Here is a 20,890-nt window from a genome sequence, read left to right as displayed (position 1 = left end):
TGATGCTTGTAATTAATGACCATAGTTACTAGCTTCATAGCCATGTTTGTGTCACCAATGGGAGTTGGGGCATAAATTAGGGTACACACAATTGCACCTAATAGTTGGACCTTGGGAAAGGGGAACTTATTAGGGGAAGTTTATTCTAGATTGTTGCCAATCGGGAGATGGTAGTAATTAGGAATAATTGAATGCCGATCTTCGATCTTATTGGGTGTTTAAGCCACGGGAGTGGAAATTCACTAGGAATAGAGATTACGGGAGTAATTCGATTCCACTTTGCATTCCCACACAAATCTTAATTCCAACTAAATATTGCAAACGATAATTGGCACTAGGTGATTAAATACTTGAATCCCATGAATCTCAACTTCTCTCTAATTGTTTTCAAAATCCTAAACCTCTGTTTTATTTTATTTATTTTATGCCAATCAATCATCTAAGTAATTGTTAGGATTAGCTCTAATGAATAAGTTAGTAACTAGTGCTTGATACAACCACTTCCCTGTGGATCGATAACTCGTACTCCGAGAATTATTTGTTTGCAAATATACTACGCATCAACGCCTTAAGCCGAAAATCGAAGCACAGCGCTAATTCCATTTGGGTAGTAGCTGATGAACTTTGCAAAGAGTTCCAACGGATGAACTTGGAAGTGGTGGAACAGGGTGATGTTGAGGCAGAAGTCCGTTTTTACAACTTAAGGATTGTACCTACATTTCTGGGAGAAATTAAGGAAGAGCAACAAAAGGATGCATACTTGATGAAGGCAAGGGATGATCTAACTAAAGGGAAAGGGGGACCGTTTGAGTTGTCTACGGATGGAGTGTTGAGGTATAAGGGCCGTTTGTGCGTACCCGCGTGATGTGATCAGTTGAAGCGACAGATTTTGGAAGAGGGTCATAACACACCATATTCGGTCCACCCCGGAGGTGACAAGCTATACAAAGATGTAAAGGGCTACTTTTGGTGGCCTAACATGAAGAAGGAAGTTGCAGAGTTTGTTGGGAAATGCCTCAATTGCCAAAAGGTTAAAGCGGAGCGTTGTAAGGTCAAGGGGTTGGTACAGCCTTTGGAAATTACACAAGGAAAGTGGGACTCTATATCTATGGATTTTGTGGGAGGACTGCCGACAACCCGTTCGGGTAAGGACAAAATCTGGGTGATAGTTGATCGTTTGACTAAGACTGCTCGCCTTATCGCAATGAAGGAGACTTGGACAATGACGCAGTTGGCTCAAGCTTATGTTAATCAAGTGGTAAAGTATCATGGAGTTCCGAGGGATATTGCCTCCGATAGGGATCCAAGGTTTTTGTCTCAATTTTGGAAGTACTTACAAGCGGCTCTTGGAACCAAACTTAACCTCAGTACTGCTTTCCACCCGGCCACCGATGGACAAACAGAGAGAACCATACAGACTACCGAGGATATGTTGAGGGCCTGTATGCTAGATTTTCAAGGGTCATGAGAAGACCATTTGGATTTGATCGAGTTCTCTTACAACAACAGCTATCATACTAGCATACGCATGGCTCCCTATGAAGCCCTCTATGGTCAGAAGTGTCGCAGTCCGCTATGTTGGGAGGATCTTGTCAATCCGATAGTGTTGGGACCGCAATATTTTCTTGACACATCCGAGAAGATTAAACAGATACAAGAAAGGATGAAAGCGGCTCAAAATCGTCAAAAGTCCTACGCCGATTTGGCTAGAAGACAAGTGGAATTCTCGGTTGGGGATAAAGTTTGGTTGAAAGTGTCTCCCACCCGGGGAGTAATGCGGTTTGGAAGAAAAGGGAAGTTGAGCCCTAGGTTTATAGGTCCGTATGAAATCCTGGAGAGGGTTGGAAGTTTGGCCTACCGTTTGGCGTTGCCCATGGAATTAGAAAGAGTGCACAACGTGTTCCACGTATCACAGCTCAAGAGATATGTTCACGACCCAGCTCATGTTTTACCACCGGAAGTAATACCGTTAGATGAAGATTTGTCTTATGAGGAGAGGCCGCTTAGAATTTTGGACTTCAAGACCCGTGACACACGTAGGAAGTCCGTAAAAATGGTGAAAGTTTGATGGACACATCATGGGGTTGAGGAAGCTACTTGGGAGCTGGAGTCAACCATGCGGGAGCGGTATCCAGAGTTGTTCGTAGCAGGTACCTCGTTTTCATCGTTTGTTGCTTGTTTTGTGTGCTTGTTTTTGCTTGTTGCTTGTGGCTTAGTTAGCTTAGTAATAGTAGCGGGTGTTTTGTGTTGGTTGTCTTGTCCTTAGTGTTTGGCTAGAAGTTGATGTTGGTGTTAAGACTAGAGTTCGTGATGCTCAATCCAACCCTTTGTTAAACTCTTGCCAATTCTAGATTTGTTATGCCTTCTTTCTTGTTTGGAATTCTTGTGAAATCTTTTGAGTTTTGACCAAAAGAATTCGTTCTTGAGCCTCATGTCACAATGTTGTTTCCTATCACCGTTTGCTTTTAATTCATCGTACCCAAGCTTCGGGGACGAAGCTTCTATGAAGGGGGAGAGGATGTGACACCCCAAAATCCAAATTCAATTAATGTATTAATTGAGTAATTAATCATATTTCAATTGAGGATTTAATTCCTAAAATCCTGAAATTCAATACTTGAGGACTAGTATTTGACTAGTCAACTCCAAAGTCAAGTTGTACCTTGAGCTTTGAAGGGAGTTCCCTTGTTCCTTACATTTCCTAATGTTAGTAAGGGCATTCTTGACCTTACACATGGTGTTAGTATTGTAACCTAACCTAGTAGACATCTTCATTCTATCCCTTACACTTTCTAAAAATCTAGCTCTACCTTCTCTCTAAAAAGGTGAGTAGCTTTTCTTCCAAGCCAAGTTGAGACCTTGCCAAGACTTCAAGAGTTGCTTCCAAGATTCAACCTTTCACCTATTTGGGCATCTAGGAGGCTAAGATCTAAGTCCATCTTGTGTTTTTGGTTTCATCTTAGGTGTCTTTTCTTAAAGGTAGGATCTTTATGATCTTTTGGATTGTTCTTGAAGTGGGTTTGGAAGGTGAGCCTTGAGAAGAGCTTGTTAATGTGTAAAGTGAATTCTTTTAGTCTACAAGAGGTAACCCATGCTCTACAAAATCTATTTTTCTTACCTATATGTGATTTCTTGGATTCTACATGTGTTTTGCTATGAAATGTGAGTGTTGATGCATGATCTTGTGAAAATGCATATCTAGAGCTTGTGTTTAGGGTTCTTTTGTGCCATTGCTTGGCATTTCCTTTGATTCAAGTCATTTTGTTGTATTTGGTGAGATTTGGCATGTTTTGGACTTGAATTTGAGTTTGGAGATGAAAATCTGCGAAGTGTGTTGTTGTGGTACAGGATTGTACCCGCGGGCGGAACGGCGGGCGGGGCACCACCCGTCGCCCCACCCTCGGGTACGGGCCTTGTGGGAATGTGTTCCCGCGGGCGGAACCACGGGTGGGGCACTACCCGTGGGTCCACCCGCGGGTACACAAGTGGAGTTATTTGGGAGATTTGTTCCCCGTGATTCTTTTGACTCGGTATTTGGTCTTTGGACTTCACGGTGTTCTTTTGTGGAACTATTTGAGTGTCTTCTTGATGTTTCGTATGTCTAGAACTATGTGGTAGGTATCCATGTAGGACTTTGGTGTCTTGAATCGTGTTAAGTGTTCAACATTGTGTTTCGTTGAACCGTGATGTATCTTGTGTGTTCCTCGGAACTACCTTTGGTTTATCCGTTTGATAAGCATGCTAGTTCGGTGTCTAAATGCTAGCGTGTGTGTTGTTTGTACCTTCCGATGGGTTGATGATAACTTGTGTTATTCATCGTTGTTGTTGCTGGGCCGTGACCCATTCCTTGACTGAGTATGTTTCATACCTTCGTTGTAATCCGTTGATTGATTCCGATTGAGGTGTGATGTGTGCGTGACTTTACCTGGATTGCACGATTAGTGGTATGGGACACTAGTCACCAAGGTATTGCAGCGGTCCTCGTGGTGGCCGTGACGTGATTATGGAGTTGTGGCCTGAGTGATGGGTCCACGTGATTCTTGGGTGGCATGTGTTGCCATGTGTGTGTACCGTACCTTGTGTACTATGAAATTGGTGGTCTCGTTGGTGGTCGTTGGTGGGGACGACGGTCCCAGGAGGGAAAAGGTTGGACTAAGAAGTACAGGGGTGCTGGAGGTAATGGTTGGAAAGAAGAAACAAGGTTGGGGGTAGCCATAAGGTTGGAACCGGGCAAAAGGCAGGCATATCAACTCGTGATGGGTGATGTCACGAGGGCTATTGTAGCCATTGTGGTGAGTTCTTCTCTTGTGACGTGTGTAGTCACAAAGGCATGTGTTGCCTTGGCATGTGTTGCCGGTTGTGTGAGTCTTATTCCTTTGCGTTGTGCTTGTCGGGTTTTGATCTATTGAGTGATGATAGATCATGCCTTGACTCTTTTGTGAGTTGTGTTGTTCTTGTGGTCTTGGGATGTGTTCCCGAGTGTCGTTGTTGAGAGTGTTGAGTCTTGTGTTGACTATTGCTCTTGGTTTTGTACTTATATACTTATGTATTCCGTTTCGAAAATGGCTTTATAGCTTATTTCTATCTATGTATGGTATTTCATATGTATTGGTGGGTTACCAGCATTATTCGCTGACCAGGCGTCGTCCCATGTTTATTTGTGTTCTTTCAGGTGATGTCTAGGCGAGAGCGCTGTTAGTGCCGTTAGCATAGCTTTCCCCGTTGGTTTTATGGCTTGTGTGTCGATCTAGTATAGACTTGTGGAACTTTGGGATAGTGTAACAATGCAATTATTTGCCGTAGCGTTCATCTTTGTTGGTGAACGTGGCATAACACCCCATGACTTGGATTTATATTTATCCAGTTATCTTTTAGTCTTCCACTGTGCTAGTTGTTTGTTATGTTATCTGCATGTGTTAAGGCTTTTTATATAGCTTGTTTTTAGGGGGTGTTACACCTTATGCACAAGGTTCTAAAGGCATTGAAGGCTTCAGATTTTTCTCTTAGGAAATATACCCAGCTGAACCGAGAGAAGTCATCTACACACACAAATATGTATTTCTTTCCACCAATGCTTTCAGTCTGTGTTGGTCCCATAAGGTGTATATGAACCAGTTCTAGACATCTCTCTGTAGTAATAACTTTTACTGCTTTGTGAGGAGTTCTTATTTGTTTCCCTATGGTACATGCACCACAAACCCCTTCTTGTTCTATTTTGATCTTAGGTATCCCTCTCACAGCATCCAATTTGATCATTTTGTCCATGTCTCTGTAGTTTATGTGACACAGTCGTCTATGCCAGAGTTTTGACTCATCTGATTTTGATAGGTGACACGTATTTTCATTAGTCAGCACATAACAGTTGTCAGAAAATCGTGTTCCTTCCATTACCAGTTGATCTGCTTTATCCCTGACTCTGCAACAGTTACGATTGAAGCACACATTCCAGTTTTGATCGCACAACTGACTGATGCTAATAAGATTTGCCTTCAGACCACTGACTAACAAAACTTCTTCTAGATGAGGTAAGCCTTGAACATTTAGAGTACCTTTGCCAACTATTTTCCCTTTTTGTCTGTCTCCATATGTAACTGATCCACTGCTCGATTGAACAGCCATAAGACACTTGACATTGCCTGTCATATGTCTGGAACACCCACTGTCGAAATACCATCTTGCTTCAGTTGTAGATGCAGCCAGACCTATAGTGGGGTAATATATTACTTCTGACTTCCTGACCCAGACTTCTCTTGTGAAAGGTGTAATAGTCTTGTTCTGATATTTTTCCTTCCTTTGGTCGAGTGTGACCTTTTGATCTGCAGTAGTGACAAATGGGTATATATTGTCTGATTTTAGCAAATTTAGCTTTGAACTTTGAGTACTGAGATTGAGACGCCACTCTGCCAAAGTCAGTTTTTGCATGTGTCTTCCCTTTTTCCTTTATCTGGACATACCTGGATGACTGTCCTGTTTCATACCTGCGAGCTGATGTGTCATTTGACGTACCTTCTTTGACGAACACATGAATATTTTTCGAAGATTCTCTTCGGTTATAACCTAGACCCTTTTTGTCATTTGGATTTCGTCCAGAGTCCAGAATTTTGTCTAGAGTTGATGTAGTGTCCATCATCTTTATGTTTTTCTTCAGATCCTCCAACTCTTTTATCAGTTTTCCTTCTCGAGATCTTATCTGAGTTATAAGATCTTCTTTTGTAACAAGTTCTGTTTTCAGTTTCTTCAGAATATCATCTCGTTGTTTTAGCTCTTCATTCAGATTTTTATTAACTTTCACCAGTTGCTCCCAGCTTGCAACAAGTTTAGCAAATTCCATCTCTAGTTGGGTATGCCTCTCTTCAAAGTCATCTGTCGAAATATAAGACTCTTCATCAGATTCTTTTCCCTCAGACTGGTTTTCTGTAGCTGAGAAAAAAGCCACAAAGTTTTCCATGTTGTCATCTGACTGACTATTAGATGCTTCTTCCTCATCATCACTTAGAGTAGCCACAGACATAGCTTTCTTCCTTTTGAGATACGTTGCACATTCAGCCTGTATGTGTCCAAATCCTTCACACTCTCGACACTGTACTGACCGGTTGAGGGACCTGCCTGTGTCAGTCGAACTGCTTCGGGGTTGTCTTGGTCGACCATTTTGAGCCAGATTGTTCTGTGTGAAAGACGGTGTGTCTGTTTTCTGATATGAGGAATTATTGCCTTTATGTTGAGTCTTGTTAGATTGTCCTTTACTCCTTCTATTAAATCCTTTCAAGATCTTCTTAAAGTTCTTGGTCAAAAGAGTCAAGGCTTCATCATCTATGTCATCAGTGTCTGATTCTCGATCAGCATCAGCAACAAAAGCCACTGATTTGCCTTTTCTGTTGGCAGCAAGGTCATCATCAGCCAGCACTTCAAGTTCATATGTGTGTAAGCTTCCCATAAGCTCACTCACACTCTTCTTTTCCCAGCTTGTGTGTTCTTGAATTGCGGTTACTTTCATTCGGAATCGCTTTGGCAAAGATCGAAGGATCTTTTTGACTACTCTTTCATCAGTGAATGGTTCGCCGAGTATTGAGGCTCTGTTCATTAGATTCTGAACACGACTGTGAAAGACTGAGATTGTTTCCTCTTCGTTCATTCTAAGTGCTTCAAACTCAGATAGAACCATTTGAAGCTTTGATTGCTTCACATCACTTGTACCCTCATACCTGGTTTCAAGAATTTCCCATACTCGTTTTGTTTCCTTTACTCCAGTGACTAAGGTAAACACAGATTCATGCAACAATCCTACAATAGAGTTCAGTGCTTTGTTGTTCAGGCCAGAGGTCGCCATCTCATTTTCTGTCCACGTCTCCATAGGTTTTGCCGTAGTGGTTCCATCAGGGTTCTGAATAGTTGGATGGCTCCACCCAGAAAGAACAGTACGATAAACCCTGGTACCTTGTGCCTGGAGATAGATCTCCATACGAGCCTTCCAGAATGAATAGTTGTGACCATCCAATTCTGGTGGTTTCATACTTGCATCCATCCTGAATAAAAACAACCAGCCAAAAACACACAAGCAGGCAGACTGCCAACCGACAACCAGAGATATTTCCAAAACAAAGAGAGCAATGCAAAAACAACTTCCTTTACGGATCAAGTCACTATGTAGACTTAAAAGCCCTGATACCACATGTAATTTTGCAATCTCTCAAATTAATGATATTAATTAAAAGACTGACAGATTAGACTGACGGATTCAGCGATGATATCAGTCAGATAGCTGAAACACTAATTAACTTGCAGAAAGATAAAACTAAGGAAGACAGCGAAATGAACAACATCTGTGTATCTACATCTGGGGGACGATCACATAGGCGTCCAACCCACTAACAGTTCATCAAATGTACAAAGGTAGAGAATAGTAATCTCACCCAAGTGCCCCACACAAGGTAAGTACCCAGTCTACACTGACTTAGTGGATTGTTGAAGGTGGAGAGCCGTGCATACAGAAGTCCAATGAAATCCCTTCACTTGGAGAGCTAACTCTGATGCAGTCCACTTCACTGACGTAGTCCGACGTTGTTCCCACAACTGTGTGATCTTAGCGTCCTTTTCGTTTAAGCAACGATATTTCTTCTCAAGTTCTTCATCATAATCAACAAGAACAAATTGTCTTGAGAAGAGTCATGATAATCACAGATGTTATCTCTTAGTATATGTCTGAGTGTTTCTTTCTTCTCAAAAGCGTAACCCTAATTCTCGGTCGAATAAGAGTACTTATAGTTCCAATATAAGAACACTCTCCATAGATATCTCTGATTGTAGATGGTAGGACGATATAAGAAGAATGTAATTTTAAAGATCCGGTCCATACCTTTCCAAAGTAGATACGCTGATCTTCTTTCCAAAACATACTTTTAAAACCGCGTTCTGCAATGACGAAACATCTTCATAAAACAGATCTTCAGTGTCAGTCATTCTGTTGTTGAATCTGATCAATCAGTCTTCTGTAGAACAAACAGACCCAAGCTAACCCTATCTTAGTTTGCCATAATAATATTGACAATTATATGTTGGGGTTTTTTGAGCAATTAAAACACTAACAGAATTCCTTCCGTGGTGTAACATGGTAAGATGCGCCTGAATCCACAATCCAAGTTGTCTCATGGCATGCAACGTTGATGGAGTTCTCATCACAAGCAAGAAGTAAATCTGCTCTAACCGTTGCAACCTGGTTCTCTGTGTGATCATCTTTCTTGTCTTGCTTCAGGTCCCTTTTCAACTTGAAGCAATTTTTCTTGATGTGACCATTTTTGCCACAATGATAACATTCTTTATCTTTGTGCCTTGACCTTGACTTGTTTCTGCTTTTATATCTACCCTTCTGACCCCTTTGCTTGCTTCTCCCCCTATCGTCTGTAACCAAAATATCTGACTGAGAAGTGAAGGTGTCTTGAGATCTTCTTCTTGATTCTTCATTCAAGATACCACTCTTGACATTCTCCATGGTCACAACACCGTTGGGAGCAGAGTTGGTCAAAGAAACCCGAAATGTTTCCCAAGAATCAGGTAGAGTATTAAGCAACCAGAGACCAAGTACCTCATCATCAAATTTGATGCCCATGCTAGACAACTGATCAAGGACACCCTGAAAATCATTGACATGATCATTAATCAATGTACATTCCCTGTATCTTAGATTCATCAGCTGCTTTAGAAAGAACAGCTTGTTGTTGCCTGTCTTGGAAGCATACAGGGTCTCAAGTTTATCACATAGGGTCCTGGCATGTGTCTCATTGACAATGTGATTCAGAACATTGTCTTCGACCCATTGTCGAATATAACCACAAACTTGTTGGTGCTCAAAGTCCCATTCCTCATCTGACATATTTTCTGGCCTTGCAGTTGCAAACACAGGTAGATGTAATTTCTTCACAAACAGGAGATCCTTCATCTTGGTCTTCCAGATGTGATAATTTCTACCATTCAATCGCACCATATTAATCGTATTTACCTCCATGTCAAATATACCCGATCAACAACCAGAGCTCTGATACCACTTTGTTGGGAAAAATCCCACTACCTGTGACCAAATAAAATCACAGGACCGACAAGAGCACAAATACGAGATGGTGGAAAATAGCCAAAATAAATAACAGATACAAGGGACACAAGATTTACGTGAAAAAACCCCAAATCAGGGAAAAACCACGGGACCACCACCAACAAAGTATTCCACTATAATAAATCTTGGGTACAAAGCTTCTGGCTACCACACGAGCCAAACATCCAAAATCATCAAATACACCAACACTATGCCAAATACATATATTCTAATTCACATGCTAAAAGGAATAATATCTCGTACTCAAAATATTCAACCACCATGAGCAAGGTGAACAGAATACAAATATTACGAGATTACCCAAAAGATGCCTGGAATAAATACAAGTTGACCTCAAAATATTTAATGAAGATAATACCCAAGAGATCGGCAAACCCACGACAAAGAAACGCCACAGATGAAGAATAAATTAATAGTGCTCCTTCCGCTGTTGATGCGTACGCCATGAAGAAAGAAGATGATGAAAATTGAATTTTCTTTTCTTTCTTGATGCTTCTGCCGAAATGAAGAAAGAAGAAGACAAAATTTATTTTTCTTCTTTCTTAATTACTGCCTAAGAAGTGTGTAGAATAATATGGTTGTTTCTCTCACTTTAGAAAACAATGAGCCCATCCCCTTTTATAGATGTTATTGCCGACATGGGAAAATAGGAGGGGAAATTAGTTTCAACTTCATCCCATCAACTTTCCCTTCAACTTCAGCCCAAAAACATTTGCTCCAACTTCCACCCACTTCACATTCTCCCATGACAATTAAATAATTGTTAGACAAAACTTTCCCAGGAAGATAACAAATATTATAGTGAATATAAATTGGCTTGGTCCAAAATGAGCTATTTACCACATAGGAGGGAAGCTCAATCCCAATAGTTAGGAAGGAATAGATCGGAGCGAAAGCAAATCTACTGCATTTTGAATATGCACATTCCGGAAGGATTGTGAACAGACCAGAGTGATGATTTGCATTTGTTCAGCGAAGCAGCGACGAAATTTCCTCCCGGTGAACATTCTCCATCGCTTACCCCCTCTCTCTTCTTTATTTTTCTTTGGATTGTTAGTTCCTCATGAGAAGTTTTCCTGAAACGATCACATGAAACCAATCCAACTTATTTACGAAATCTTCCTTATTTTCTTTCTTGTTATCTGCACTAAAGATAAAAAAAAATAGCCACACATTGAATAGAATTACTTAAAATGATTTTTCTAAACTTCAAATTATCTGATTTCATTTTTGCTTTGGCTGAAATAGGCTGATCGTGGAAGTTCATTGTTACAAGAAAACTCATGTAAATTGCCGTCGTCGACGTCGGCTTCCGCTTTTGCTGGCTCATTGTCAACCGGTATAACAAGACCCATGAAGATCCGGAAACGAGAGGATTGCAAAAAAGGCCGGTTTGTATAAATTCGCCGCCGGAAAGATGGGATGATCAGTTTGGATTTTAATTTTGTTCAATTATTTTATTTTTGAAAATTGATTTTCATAATTTTGTTAGAGCCGCATGCATGGCCATCGGTTAACATATTAACAATTGCAAATTAATATGTTTAATCTTATCAGAGTCTTTGTAACACCCCGTGTTACGGCCCCTAAAACCATTTAATTAATTAATCAATAGCCCAAGAGAAAGAATAAATCATAATGATTAATTAGGGAAAAAGGTCCACCATAGTCCATGGGCCTTCATATATAAACCCAACCCCTAAACCCAATCCTTAGTTCCAAAAGGAATAGAATTAGCGAGCCTATAATATTAGTTCCTAATTAGGACTCCTAAATATATAAATAGGGGACTTAGGAGACACCTAGAACTTCCCACAAAAATAACGCCCCACCACCCCAAAAGAGCTCCAAGAATCCCCTTAGGAGAAATCAAGAAAGCAAGGAAGCTTAAAGAAAGATCCTTCATAGCCAAGGAATTAATTAAGGCTAAGAGGTAACCCATGTCTCAACAAAACCTATTTTCATAGTTATGATTCCCCCTTAGGGTTTCCCCATATTATTGTGTATTAATGATTGGTGATGATTATTATTAATGATTGATATGATGATTCCATGAGGAATCTTGATAATCTTAATATTGGGAGATTCGTGATGATTATGGAATTCTTGATGATTATATAGATTTCTTGATGATTATGTGTCGTTCTTGATAATTGTGTGATGCTCTTAATGTTTATGTGTTATTCTTACCAAATCTTGCAATTAGAAGACGAACCGTATTCTTGTTGATATAAAAGTGATTAGAACCCTAGGTTGTATCGTATGATCTTATTCTTGGATTATCGGGTGGGGAAATCGCATGTTTGGGTGTTGATTATATCTAGAAAAGCATGATAGGTTATGTGCCGTTCGTTTCTTGTATTCGATTCGTTAATTGTCTACGTGTTGTCGTTAATTGCGTTATAAAGTGTCTAAGCATGGTTTCGGGTTCCACAACGGTTCCCGGGGCGCAATTGATGAAAAAGAGTCAGTGGGGGGTAGGTGGGGGGTAGGGGACCCGCCACCTACCCGGTGCCGAGAATTACCGCCTGGCAGCGGGTGGCCGGCGGGCGGGCAGTTGCCCGCCGGCGACTCGCTGCCCGGAACAGTGAGTCCGGCGGGCAACCGGCGGGTGGCCCCCACCCACCGGCTACCCGCTGGAAATTCCCCCAACCCGGGATCCCGGCTTCCCCGTTTGATGTTCCCCGTTCCCCGTGGTGTCCCAACGGACTCCGTTTATCGTGCCTATGTCTAGTTTGATATTTCGGGTACCGTTCGTAGGTTTATGAGTCTATTATATTGCATGCTAGTTGAATTGGTATCCCGTTGACCTAGGTGGAAGAAGTATGAACCCCTTAGGACTATTCTTAGTAAGTGATGGATCACGCATAGGTTTTGTTATACGTTTTCTCCCCCTTCCTAATGTGTAATGTGGGTTGCATGTGCTTGCTATGTGTTATGTGTGTGTTACCCCAATCCGGTTGCGATCGGATTGGTTATCCTGAGCTGCGGTCAGATTGATACTCTTGGGCTGCGGTCCACCGTTTGGTTGCGATCAAACGTTTCTATACGAGCTGCGGTTCGTCTTCTTTCCTGGCTGCGGTCAGATGACATTCTCTTGGGCTGCGGTCCACTGTTTGGTTGCGATCAAACACTATGATGAGCTGCGGTTCATCGGTCGGTTGCGATCGACCCCTCTGTGTTGCGATACGGGGCAAGGTGCTGCGGGGCCGTGTCAGAGCTATATGCGCTGACCCTCATGTATGGGCATGCGATTGGTCCTGTGGCGCCAACAAAGTGTGCTATGTGTTGTGATATGGATGAGTGGTGATCATGAGTGCCTTGGGGGATGTGACTATGGGATTTATGTTGGGGATTGTTTATGTTGGGTTGTGACTATTGTTTATGCCTTGCCTTATCTACCTTATCTGTTGTGAATTGCATATGCTCGTTATAACTGTTGCTTGTGTCTGGCCTTATCTGTCGAGTCATTCCCAGTTTTAAAGCTAGAGTTCGTAGGATATATCTTCTTGCTCAAAATGGTTTTCGTATATCTATATATATCTCTATATGTATTGTATTTCAACGCGTTGGAGTGGGTTACCAGCATCTCTCGCTGAACAGATATATTTGGCTTTCAGGCACAGAGGACTAGAGCACTGGAGCGCGCTAGAACTGGAGCGTAGAAGTAGAGTAGTTTCCCTTTCGGCCTGCGTGCCATATTATGCTTCGTGTTTCAATGGATATTAGTTAGACAGCCTGTGCACCTGGGTTCTCTAGCCCAGGTGTGGCATAGCACCCCGTACACTTATGATATACTTTGGGATGTAATGAGATATTACCTTTATTATATAAGCTTAAAATGTCTTGAAAATCTGGGGTGTTACAGTCTTCCAATTGACCGCAGCTGCAGCAGTTCACCGCCTATTTATTAAATCTCAGAGTACATAGATCGGAAGAAGGCAGCCAGCAGTTCACTGCCTTCTTCCGGAATAAGGCAGCACTCCTTGTCACGGGCATCCAATTCACATTTATGTATCTGCCAAATTTCAATTTTCCCTTGGTAGGTTCATCAATTGGGAAAATGAACTTAGACAATCAAAACCACCCACTCCCTAGACATACATACATACATACATGCGTCTCTATTTCAAATTTAATCTGCAATGGCCAGAAAACGTGCCGCCCGAGTTTCTCACCGACAATGACATGCTAATGGATCCTTATTACTTCGAGAGCACCGTTGCCAAGTTTGTGCGCCGCTCGAATCCGTTGTTTCCGTCCGAGTTCTCCCGTGATTTGTGGTTCTCCCCGGTGGATTCCGCCGAGAATGAGAGCGCCTCTTATTCTTCTTCTTATTATGGTTATTACGGAGTATTATTATTATTATTATTATTATTATTATTATTATTATTATTATTATTATTATTATTATTATTATTATTGCAGATTGACGTTTTTTAAGTGTGAGAAATATGGAAGAAAATCTGGGTAGGGATCGAAGTTACGTTGCAGGTGGCTTTTGGTGACAGTGGATGATGTTCAATAGCCTCCAGTTGTGTTCAGTGATGTGCGAGGTGGTGAGTTCTTCCGCCGCTGGCTGCGTTTTAACGTTATGGGTGGCAACACCCATATCTTGCAAGCACGCAATCGCTTGCGTTTCATTTGGCAAGAAAGAACAGGTAGCGGAAGATATTTGGAACCAGAAGAAGCGGGGCAATCGGCAAGATAGAAAAGTATCTTTTTTTAATAATGCATAAATTTCTCGCGCAGGTGGAGACCTGGACCGGTCTTGCGTTTCATTTAGCAGGAAAGAACAAGTCGAGAAACGACGGTGGAAACGAAAGAAACGGGCTATCAGCAAAAGTATAGTCATCCGGTTGAAGCCTCCACATGCAACGATTTACTTTACTGCATCAACCATTTATCAACCGGAGAGCCATGGAGGCCATTTCATTCATTACTTTACTGCATGAATAAAAGCCTCCACATGTGTCGTTGTCTTCTTCTGGAACAGAAGAGGCAATGTTTGCCATTGCACTCTTCCGGTGGAAGAAGGCAACCATTGCCGTTACCTTCTTCCGGACTAGAAGAAGGCAACGACAAACGTGGCCTCTTTTCGAAACGGAAGAATCGTTGCCTTCTTCTATTCTGGACGAAGGTAACAATTCCGGAAAAGATGAATTGAAGGCAACGGAAGAAGGCAACTTCTTCTGGAGTCGGAAGAGATTTTTTTAAAAAAATTACATTCTTAAATAACAATTGGAGCCTTGCCGATCTCAAGCGAGTACCGGACGTGTGATGCTGGCGAGGTGATATAAGAGGAGTCTATACGGTTAGTAATGGCTAGCGGCTATTAGACGAAAATAACTTGCAGGTTAATGCACCCTTCACTGCATGGAAGTAGCTATGGCGCCTAAGGATCCCACTAATGGAGCAGCCTTAAATCTTCAGGCTAGCTGTCCCACCCAAAAGATGTGCCTACAATTTAGCGAAGGGATTGGTCATTGTGTTCGACGGTAGAAACCTGGGTATACCAAAAAAAAATGGTGTGTTGTAACATGCCCCTGCTGAGCGGGTGTTTTTTGCTTCGACAGCCAACTCAAAATTGTTTTATATTTTATGGTTTTTTTTTAAATAACAGAAATTTTTTGGCTTATGCAAATCAAATGTTTTTTCCTTTATTTGAATTTTTTCTTTTTTTTATTTAATTTTGTTATTTAGTCTTTTATAATACTATGCAATAATTTTTTATGTAATAAATCTATACTATATATAAAAACAAAATCCTAAACTTTAACTTCCCACCCAAAATCCTCAAATTTTAATATATTATTTTTCTACATTCCTATTCGTACTATAATTATACATTAAAATTCTTATTCTAATATAATATTTTAAAATAGTTTAATACAATTCTTAATAGAATATATTCTTTCTTGTTTTCTACTTTCCTATTTGTACATTAATTCTACGTTAAAATTCTTATTCTAATATTGTAAAATAGTGTAATACAATTTATAATAGAATATATTGTTTCATACTTTCCTATTCGTACTATAATTCTATATTAAAATTCCTATTCTAATATTATAAAGCCTAATTCCATACAACACTGATAAACCCAGTTAAAATCAAACTCAATATCCCAACTCCATATTGTACTCAAACACTCCTAAATCTCCATATTGTACTCAAACACTCCTAAATCACCTATAAATATAGGTCAAAACTCAGCACTCCATCACCAAGAATGAAACAGAAGATTGATGAAGAGCAATTTGGAGCTTGGCTTTTCAATCAGGTAAAATTTATATTCTCACGTTTTTCTTTTTGTTTGACGGAGATTTTAAAATTTTGGATTGTTATAATTATTTTGTTTTTGTGCTGATAAATTCTTAAGCAAGCAATTTTCATGCATTCTAATTAGTATTGTGAAATGTGCTCTCAGCTCGATATGATCTAGAAAACACAACATGCCCTTAATCCAAAGAGAGCTTTCTTCAAGTCGCAAGAAGATTAAATTAAATTAGATGATTCAAGTTTGACATTTTGTAAATGGTAGTTAACTTTTAATTTATTATATTGTTGCCAGTTTCTTGTATCAAATCTCTTTTTGGTATAAACCCTTTTACGTTTAAAGGTTTAATATGTTCAATTTGTATGAAATTGTTTTTTTGTTTTTAGTTTTTTACATCTAAGTTATGTAAGATATGTTGCATTTGTTTTCTCTATTATATAAATGAAGAAATTGGGTACTTCCCGCCCAAAACAATAATAATAATCTAATGGAATATATTGTTTTCTACTTTCCTATTCGTACTATAATTCTACATTAAAATTCTTATTCTAATCTATACACTTTTATATAATATTAATAAAAGTAAAACTTTCCTCTTCAACTTTCCCGCTCAAAGTTTTCTTAACATTAATTATTAGGACTATGTATTTGAGTTAGATTATGATTCACTATCCTAGAGACTCTCTCTTTATATATACTTGTAATTTTTACATTTGCGAATCCATCTGTGGCAATCTTGTAACATTGCAATAATTAGCATACTATCTCTGCGCTCACGACGTCATCACAGATGGAGATTTGGATGCAGTTCTAGACGATCGGCCACATTTAATGCGAATGCAATGCAAATTATAGATTACTACTTAAGTGCAAATTATGTAAACAGCAGCAACTTTGGCACGCAAAACAAAACAAAACAAGAACACAATTAATTAATTTATTCGTAAAATATAATTAATAATGTTTAATTGGTAACAAAATGTTACAAAGAAATTAACTAATATCTATTAATTAGTAATATTTTTTAGAAATTCTGCCTAATAACGTAAATTTATAACGAAATAATGATTTATTAATTTTTATTTACACCAATACTAATAATTCGAATACTGATTTTACACCAATCTATACTATTAATTAAAATAAAATCTTCCTCTTCAACTTTCCCGCTAAAACTTTTCTTAATATTAATTAATTGATTTATTAGTAAAAGAATTAATAAAGTTACGTTATTACAAAATATTATATGGAAATTAACTAATATTTATTAATTGGTAATATTCTTTGTAAATTTTCGCGTAATAACGTAAATTTATATTATAAGGAAATAATGATTAATTAATTTTTATTTACGCCAATAATATTAATTCGAATACTGATCGTACACCAATATATATATATATATATATATATATATATATATATATATATATATATATATATATATATATATATATATATATATATATATATATATATATACTTCTATACTATTAATAAAAGTAAAATCCTCTACTTCAACTTTTTCGCCCAATATAATTCCTATTTGTAAAATATGGTAATACAATTCCTATTTGTACTATAATTATACATTAAAATATGATAATATAATTCCTAATACAATATATTCTTTCGTACTTTCATATTCGTAATACAATTCTAGATTAAAATTACTAATCGTAATAATGAAATACATATACTTCCCTACTACGTAATCTATCTATACTACTAATAATATAAACAAAAATCATACTTTTGCAACTTCCCGTCTAAACACGTAATAATAATAATAATAATAATAATAATAATAATAATAATAATAATAATAATAATAATAATAATAACAATAACAATAACAATAACAATAACAATAACAATAACAATAACAATAACAACAATAACAATAACAATAACAATAATAATAATAATAATAATAATAATAATAATAATAATAATAATAATAATAATAATATAATCTACAATTCTAATAAGAGCCAATAATGTTAGGCCCTTAACTGGAAAAAACATGTCGGTATAGTTGTTTCTTAAAATGAATTGTTCATATTATTTTGATTTTAGTATTTGTTTAATGATTTTCCTTATTTACCCTCTATTATATTATTTTCTTCCCTTAAATAATCATAAATTCTGTTAGTATAAACTTTAGTAATGGAATATTCCGTTAACTATTTATTATTCTTAACATAATCATTAATTTATATAAGAAAGGTCTTAAGTTCGAACCCTATCCCAATTAGAGTTGGCATAATTGTTAAACATATATTATGAATATGTTAAAATGTATATATATATATATATATATATATATATATATATATATATATATATATATATATATATATATATATATATATATATATATATATATATATATATATATACTATCTACTATCTACTATACTAATAAGAGCCCAAGAGAGTTAGGCCTACAATGGGTAGAAAAAATGGCGGTCACAGATTTTAATCAAATTAATGGCTCAGATTGATTAAAAGATTGATCAGATTTAAATTTTACACTAAAATTTCCTAAAATACCCACACATCGTTACTAATTCCGTTAAAATTTTAAGATTTGCCGTTAGTTCACCATTAACTTACTCATTGATTTCAATAAAATAAAAAAAGGTCTTAGGTTCGAACCTCATCCCAATCAAAGTTGACATAATTAGTACTCTATTTTACTCTTATTAAATTATATAATATAAATAATAATTTAGTAGTTACAACAAAAAGTAATACATATGCATTTCTTTAATTTAGAATTATGTGTTCACAATGTCTTTATTCAAAAAAAAAATATTCATTATCAATAAATTAAATAAGATAAATAATTTTATTAGTTATATTGTCTTTATTTTTCTTCAATATAAAAATTCTTTATATTCAAATTTATTAATTGATTATATTCGCTACATTGTCCTTACATTGTCTTTATTCAGTGAAAAACAAATTATTAATTATCAATAAATTAATTAAAAGAAATATTTTCATTAGTTATATTGTCTTTATTTTTCTCAAATGTAAAAATTTTTACATTCAAATTCATCAATTGATTATATTCACTACATTATCAATTATCTTTTTTGTGCACTATTTTTCTAATTAAATATCAAAGTTATAACATAAAATAATGTTATATATTTATTTACCAAGTATTTTATTAATACCATAAAAAATTAAAAAAAAATATAATTAATAAAGCCAACCATATTAACTACTTGAGAGATTTTGTGACAAAGAGAGTATTCGAATCACACAACAAATTGAAGTGAGAACTACCTCGCAATATCCTTGTTTGACAATCAGCAGTTAGCGGTTAACGTTAGCGGATTATACAAGCGGATTTGACCAGCGAATTTATTTAATTATTAACATTGGGTAGAAAAAATGACCGCCAAATTATTAAATCAAATGAATGGTTCATATTGTTCAGGTTTTAATTTTTTTCTTTTAAGATTTTCTAATTTATCCTTAATTATATGATTATCCATTTAACTTTTCCATTAATTCACCGTTAGTCTAATTCTAATATTAAAGTCTAATATTGAATTATAATTACACCATTAATCTAATTCTAATATTAAAGTCTTAATAGAACTTAACCACAAATCCTAATGTAGGAATCTCCTCAAACAATATTAGTATATATTTCATATTTTATGCCCTAATTTTTATTTGTTCTCCCTTATGTCCCGTATTTGGTTTCAACCATACCTATACAATTATTTTATTGACAATTATAATCAATATTGACTATATTATCTTGCATTTGTAAACTTAGAATTACCTATTTAACCCGCACGGGCTTAGCCCAATGGTTTAGTGGGTAGAGGTTGGGAGAAGAGACCAAGGTTTGAACCTCGGCGCCGGCAATGCGAGAATTATGTCCAAAGTGGGGAGATTCCTTGTGCGTACCAGCATTTGGCCCTGTCTGCTGAACCATTGAGTCACCGTGATATACAACTTCCCACAATGCTGTGTCGGGTCGGAGTGTGGGGGGGCCCTTGGAGTTGGGGACTCAAACTTTGGGAGAAGAATTACCTATTTAAATACGCAAATTTAACCTTCAATTATCTATGCATGAACAATTTCAATATAATCTTGCCTTAATATACTTTAAAGTACTTATTTAAAAAAAAAACAAAAAAACAAAAAAACAAAAAAAAAAAACATTAGGCATTATCTCAATCTCGCAATGCGCGTAAAAAAACTAGTATATATATATATATATATATATATATATATATATATATATATATATATATATATATATATAATCTAACATAAACATTGTTCAAATAATTTGCCCGACTAAATACATAGCATTCAAAGTTGAGCATCAAATAGTATAAATCAGAACTTTAAAAATCATTTGATTTTCTTAAATTTTTTTTAAACAAAAAAAAATACATATGCATTTAATTAATTTAGAATTGGATGTCGATAATGATTTATTTAAAAAATAAAATAAAGAAAATATAATTTCATTAGCTATATTATCTTTATTTCTACAATTCAACGATTCCTTACCATCAAATTTATTAATTTACTAGTTTTTTTATGCGCATTGCGCGATTGAGATAATGCCCAATGTTTTTTTTTTTTTAAATAAGTACTATAAAATATATCAATGCAAGATTATATTGGAATTGTTCATGCATAGATAATTGAATGTTGAATATGCATATTTAAATAGGTAATTTTAAGTTTACAAATGCAAGATAATATAGTCAAGATTGATTATAATTGTCAATAAAATAATTGTATGGGTATGGTTGAAACCAAATACGGGAAATAATGGAGAGCAAATAAAAATTAGGGCATAAAATATTAAATATACACTAATATTGAAGAGCTAACTGCTGGTTGCCAAACAAGGACATTGCGAGATAGTTTCCCTCTTCAATTTGTTGTGTGATTTGAATACTCTTTTTTGTCAATAAATCTCTCAATTAAGTAGTTAATATGATTGGCTTAATTATATA

At 36.8% G+C, this 20,890-nt stretch overlaps 1 long non-coding RNA gene across 1 annotated transcript; it reads left to right on the top strand.

Moving 5' to 3' along the window:
- The first annotated feature begins 3,765 nt into the window (after window positions 1-3,765).
- Window positions 3,766-16,344, top strand: LOC109191034. The gene is made up of 3 exons (XR_002055849.1): window positions 3,766-3,778; window positions 12,076-12,081; window positions 16,271-16,344. It is a non-coding gene; the product is annotated as an uncharacterized LOC109191034 (long non-coding RNA).
- Window positions 16,345-20,890: the final 4,546 nt, after the last annotated feature.

The sequence above is a fragment of the Ipomoea nil genome, unplaced genomic scaffold (assembly GCF_001879475.1).
Source record: "Ipomoea nil cultivar Tokyo-kokei standard unplaced genomic scaffold, Asagao_1.1 scaffold1612, whole genome shotgun sequence".
In the NCBI taxonomy this organism is placed as follows: Eukaryota; Viridiplantae; Streptophyta; class Magnoliopsida; order Solanales; family Convolvulaceae; genus Ipomoea; species Ipomoea nil.
This window is presented reverse-complemented; position numbering and strand designations above follow the sequence as displayed.